The sequence below is a fragment of the Chiloscyllium plagiosum genome, unplaced genomic scaffold (genome assembly GCF_037043375.1).
Source record: "Chiloscyllium plagiosum isolate Xiang-an unplaced genomic scaffold, Cpla_swu_hap1 HiC_scaffold_52, whole genome shotgun sequence".
NCBI classification, from domain to species: domain Eukaryota; kingdom Metazoa; phylum Chordata; class Chondrichthyes; order Orectolobiformes; family Hemiscylliidae; genus Chiloscyllium; species Chiloscyllium plagiosum.
Genome location: NW_028270190.1, coordinates 6,035,063 through 6,041,451, shown reverse-complemented (window position 1 = coordinate 6,041,451; position 6,389 = coordinate 6,035,063).

Genomic DNA, 6,389 nt, shown 5'->3' with positions numbered 1-6,389 from the left:
CATACTAAACATCACACAGACACTGACATTTTCATGTCATATTGACTGGCATGGTGGCTCACTGGTGAGCACTGATGCCTCACAGCACCGGTGTCCCAGGTTCAATTCCTGCCTTGGGGACTGTTTGTGTAGACTTTGCACGTTCGCCCTATGTCTGCGTGGGTTTCCTCCCAAAATCCAAAAATGTGCAGGTCAGGTGAATTGGCCATGCTAAATTGCCCATCGTGTTTGTTGCATGAGTCAGAGGGAGATGGGTCTGGCTGGGTTGCTCTTCGGAGAGTCGTTGTGGACCCTTTGGGCCAAAGGGCTTGTTTGCACACTGTAAGTAATCTAATCTAATTTTAATGAGTTGTGAAATATATAGAATCATTTGAAAATGCAATTGTATGCGACTGTAGAATGTTCAAACACACAGTGGTGCTGTTGCGTGAAAATGTTTGTGTGACTATTAACAAACAATATTAGTACAAACAAAATGTTTGCATATTTTCAAAGTCCTTGCACTTAAGAATAATTTACTCTTGGGTGTGAAAGGCCCTTACTGAGATTTGTACACGACTTTTATCATATTATCGTCATAAAACGTATTGAGGGATTGTGTGAATAACTGTCCAGCTCCAGTTTGAAAGCTGTTTGGACAGATTTTGGAGATGGTCACATAGAGGTCGTGGTGAGGCTCAGTGGCACGGTGTCTTAATTGATGCTTTCTTCAATGCCATTTTCAACAGCTTTGCTGGCTGCAAGATGATATGTTGGAGGCTGAGGGAGGGGAGTCAACAGGAGGTTCCCATGTCAGTGTTTGATCTAACATCGTGAGGCTGACGGAAGGGAGTGAACAGCAGGTTTCCGTGTCAGTGTTTGATTTGACCCCGTTAGGCTAAGGGAGGCAAATCAGCAGTAGGTTCCCGTGTCGGTGTTTGATCTGGCACCGTGAGGCTCAGGGAGGGGAGACAGCAGGAGGTTTCCCTGTCAGTGTTTGATCTGACAACGTGAGAATGAGGAAGGCGAGTCCACAGGAGGTTCCCATGTCAGTGTTTGAACTGACATCGTGAGGCTGACGGAAGGGAGTGAGCAGCAGGTTTCTGTGTCAGTGTTTGATTTGACCCCTTGTGGCTAAGTGAGGCAAATCAGCAGCAGTTCCCCGTGTCGATGTTTGATCTGGCACCATGAGGGTGAGGGAGGGGAGTCAGCAGGAGGTTTCCGTGTCAGTGTTTGATCTGACGTTAAGATGCTGAGGGAAGGGAGTCAGCTGGAGGTTTTTGTGTCAGTGTTTAATCTGTCACCATGAGGCTGAGGGAGAGGGGTTACCAAGAGGTTTCCGGGTCAGTGTTTGACCTGACGCCATGAGTTTAGGGAGAGGAGTCAGGAGGAGGTTTCCATGTCAGCATTTGATCTAACACAATGAGGCTTACTTATGTCACATTGTTGCTTGAACAGTCTGTGGGGTAGCTCTCCCAACTCTGGCCCGAGCACACAGACGTTAGGAAGAAGCGCTTTGCGGTGTCGAAACGGCTTTTTACTTTTTACTTTAACTGAATGGCCTCGCCTGTGCTGTGTGACATTGTCTCTATGACTCTTGTGATTGGACCCTCTTTCAGTTACTTCCAGTCCCTTGTCTGTTGAATCGATTCCTACAATTTGTTCTTCATTGAGTCATTGTGGAATTCTATTTTCAAGCTGCCTCCCTGGCCATCTGCATCTTTGATTGCCAATGCCACCTGCGGTTATATCCATCTCTATCTCTGCAACCAAACTTACCTCCACAATATTCATCGTCTATCCCAGACCTATCGATCACCGAAAATTCCTCCAAATTTACACTCTTCCCTCAATCTCCTCCTACCACCCTGGTGTTACACTCATTCAATTCTTTATAACTTCCTCCAATCGCTTTACCACTTACATCTCTCTGACACCCTCAGGCCCATTTCGCCTTCCCTACCTTTCTAACAACCTTCAGGCCCTACATCTCTCCCAATCTCTGCCACAGCTTTCAGACCCTAAACCTCTCCCTATTTAAGTCACATGCTCCAGCCCCTACACCCATCGCTATCTCTTTAAACTCTTCCCTGCCCTTCCATTTCTCCCTATCTCTGTCACCTCGAAGAAGCTCCAGAACCCTCCCTATCTCTGTAATTTCTGCCAGCCACCATGACCCTCACGATGCACAAACTCCTTCAAGGCTGATCTCCTCCAGGTCCTCCAAGCCTGCCTGCCGGTGTCACTTCCTTCAGCTACTCCACCAATTCCTATCCCTTTCTGTTAGCTTTACAAGTCCCCCCACTCATAACTATCTCTCTCACCTCCTTCCTATCTCTTTCAGCTTTTCCAGCACCTACACTGCTCCCTATCTCTCTCACCTCCATGCCACCTCTGTCACTTTTCCAGCCCATAAAACACTCCATACCTCTCTCATTTCCTCCCTGCCTCTGTCAGCGTTTCCAGCCCCTCCACAATTCTCTCGCTGTTTAACATCTCGCCCGTATACTCCCTCTGGATCATTGTCACCTCTTCCAGCCAGTACATCCCCCTTTTTAACTCAGGAAACTCTATTCCCTACACGCCTCATTTTCTTTGTAACCATCTCCGACCCTTACAGCCTTTCCCTTCCTCCATAACCCCTCCATCCACTGCACCTTCTCACTATCTCCGCAAACTCCGCCAGCCTTTACACCCTCTCCTTATCTCTGGAAACCATTTCAACTCCGACACACCCTCCCTTTCACTAACCCCCTCCAGCCTCTAAACTCCCGACCAATCTCTGTAACGCCCTACAGCACCGTCAACCACTTCCTCTCTCTTTAAGCTCCTCCAGCCCCTAAATATCCTCGCTATCTCGCATCCCCCTCCAGTCTCTCCACTACCTAGCTATCTCTGTAACCCCCTCAATCCCCCACACACCTTCTCTATCTCTGCAACACCTTGCAGCTACCACACCACTCATATCAATAACTCCGTCCAGCCCCACACCCCCGCCCTATCGCAATAACTTCCTCCAGCTCCTACACTGCTCCCTATCTCTGTTACCCCCTTCAGCCCCTGCACCCCCTCTCTATCTCTGTAACCTCGAACCTCTACACCTCTCCCGTTCTCTGAAACCTCGAGCCCCTACACTCCACTCCCTCCCATTTCGCTCACCTTTTCGGTTCATTGTCACAAAGCTGGTCCTTTTTTTCAAAAAGCTGTTCCCTTTCTGACAGAAACAGTGTCCTCGATGTTTTTCCTGGTGTCGTTTATAAATTTCGGGCTTCGAAACAACTGATTTGAAACAGAGATGGAAGGGTTTACTGAGTTGCCTTTTTGTTTATATGTGAACGGTGAAACTTTTGGCAAAAGCTTTCATGCCTTATGACTGAACTGTACAATGAAAGGGGAGTGGTAAGTCCGAAAAGCTGAAGTCTTGTTTGAGTTAGTTCAGCAATGGAGCTGTGTGAAAACACGCTGGGAGACTCGCACTCTCCTTCTCCCTTTCTAACTTTGACTGGAAGTCTTTGCTTCATTTTGACTTTGTGTTTAAGGGGGTTTGTTTTTTGGACTGTTGTATATTTCAGGAACAGCATAATAAAGTCGAGTTTGGAAAGAAACTGTTCTTTAAACGGTTCTTTATGTTTCATTCTGTAATTTTGTGAATACACTTTTATCTGTTTTAAACCTAATATGAGGAATTATGAGATGGTTTCAGCAGTAGCTCAGCGTTTAATTTTGCTTCAAACACCATCAGAAAATGTAGAGATTACAATAATGCAACTGCAAATAAAGTAGTTTGAGTTAGAGACGAGAGAGAAGGAAACGGCCGCAGAAAACAACCCGTTTAAGTGAAGGTTAAAATCAGAAAAGAAAGAAAAAAACAACAAAGAGCTTTCACAGAAGAGAAAGAAAAAGAGAGATACTTTGAACTTCAAAAACTGACGCTTCGAAAGGAAAATGCGCTTCAAAATATTGAGAAGAAGATTGAAGGCAACTCTGGTGATGAAGAGAGTGGGGCTCAGCAAATCCATGGTGGCCGAAAATCTGATGGGAAACTGTTTATGTCTGTTCAATCACTGCGTAAATTTGATGGGAAGGATACCGAGACCTATGTTAACTTATTTGAAAGAATGGCGTAACAATGCAGTGGATAGTGACCACGTGGGCTTTGTTCATCCAAACAACACATGTAGATCATGTTCATGAGGTCTTCGCATTGCGATCAGACGATGCATCTGCCGAGTTTGAGAAGTTGGAAAAGGCCTTTTAAAGTACGTATTAGCTTGCACCAGAAGCCGATAGACAACGTTTCAGGAATCTAAGGAATATCTCTGGACAAACGTATACTGAGTTTGAAAGGATGGAACAGACTAATTTCAAGAGATGGATTACAGCTTTAAAAATAGAGCAAACCTATGATGCCCTTGGAGAAGTAATTATTTTGGAGGAATTCCAAAAATCCACTGTCTGAAAAGCGTGAACTCAAGTGGAAGAGCAGACAGTTAAAATAGCAGAGTTGTCCTGGAGCTAAGATTACGGACATGCAACATTCACAACCAATTTCATCTGCATCATCCTCCCTCCCTGTGCTGATCCAAGTGAGAACAAGTATGACAAAAGTGCCTTGATTCTCAAAGGGTTTTACAGCATGAATATTGTTTAAAAAGCCACACCCAACCCCAGGCTTGAAGAGTTACCAACAAATGAAATGTTCACTGGTTTTATCTGCACAGATGCAGCCAGATTTGCAGAGTGTGTCCAACAGTCAGTCTGTGATTTTCCTAGATTTATTTCAAGCTCAGATGATGATAAATGTATCATTAAATCATTTTGGCTCATTGAACATATATGGCAGCCCACGAGGATTAAAGAAAACAGAATCAGGAGTTGGCCATTCAGCCCAACAATGCCTGCTAAGCCATTTCATGTGATCATGGCTGATCATCTAACTCAGTCCCCTGTTCTACTTTTACAAAATCCGTTTCGCCCCAAGAATTATTTCTGTCTCCGTTCTGAAAGCTTTCAGTGCTATAGCCTCATCAATTTTCTGTGTCAGTGAATATCAAAGGCTCAGTGCTCACTGGGTGAAGATATTTCTCCTCATCTCAATCCTAATTGATCCAGCCCCCCGGACCCTTAGATTGTGATCTCTGCTTCTGGGCTGCCTGGTCATCAGGAACATCCTTCCTGTGTTTACACTGTCTGGTCAGGTTGGAATTTTGCAGGTTATGAGATCCAACTTCATTCTTCTCAACAGCAGTGAATATCGTCCTAACCAATATAATCTCTCTTCATAACCATCCGTGCTATCCCAGGCATCAATCTGGTAAACCGTTGTGCTCCCTCAGTAGCCAGAGCATCCTTTCCCAGATAAAGGAAAACAACACTGCACATAATACTGCTCCACGGGGGTGGTCTCACCAATGCCCTGTCCAACAACAGCAAGCCTTCCCTGCTCCTGTACCTGAATCCTCTCGCTATGCAGGCGAACATACCGTTTGCCTTCTTCACCACCCGCTGCCCCTGTCTGTGACATTCACCGAATGGTGTACAAGGACAGTCAGCTCTGACTGAAACACCCTCCTGTTCCCTGTCAATCTTCATTCAGTCAATAAACTGCCTTCCCAAAGGGGACACACATTTAACCACGTCTTCAGTCCCTGCTGCTCCTTCATGCTTACTTTCCCTGACTGGTGCACGCGGACACCCGGGTCTTTTTGTGCCTCACCATTTCTCAATCTCTCACCATTCTGTGAATAATCCACTTGCCTGTTCTTCCTCCCAAAGGGGACAAACTGATATTTACCTCCTCTCTACATCACCTGCCATGCATTTACCCACTCACACAACTTGTCCCAGTCAGACTGAAGCATCTGTGTCCGTTCCTCATAGCTCACCCTCCCACTCCGCATTGTGGAACCTGCCAATTTGGAGGTTTTTACGTCTAATTCGTTCCTCTTAAATCAGGAACATATATTGTGAATAACTGGGGCCCAAGCACTGATACCCACTGGCTGCCATTCAGAAAAAGACCCGTTCATTCCTACACTTTGTTTCCTGGCTGACTACCAGTTCTCTCTCCGTGTCAGTACACTACACCAATTTCATCTGCTTTAATTTTCCTTTCTAAACTCTGACATGTGTCCGCATTAGCCTTCTGAAAATCCATGTAAACCACATCCACTCGCTCCCCGACCAGTTCAATGTGAGAAATCCCAGGGTATTGCAGTAGTTTCTTGTCAAGCATGATTTCCCTTTTGTAAATCCATGCTGACATTGTCCAGTTCTCGCACTCTGTTCCAGTTGTTCTGCTATTATATCTTATATGATCGAGTCCAGTGTTTTTCCCACTTCTGATGTCATACTACCCGGTTTGTCATTATGTTCACTCCTTGCTTCAGTTTCTAAAGCAGTAGGATGCC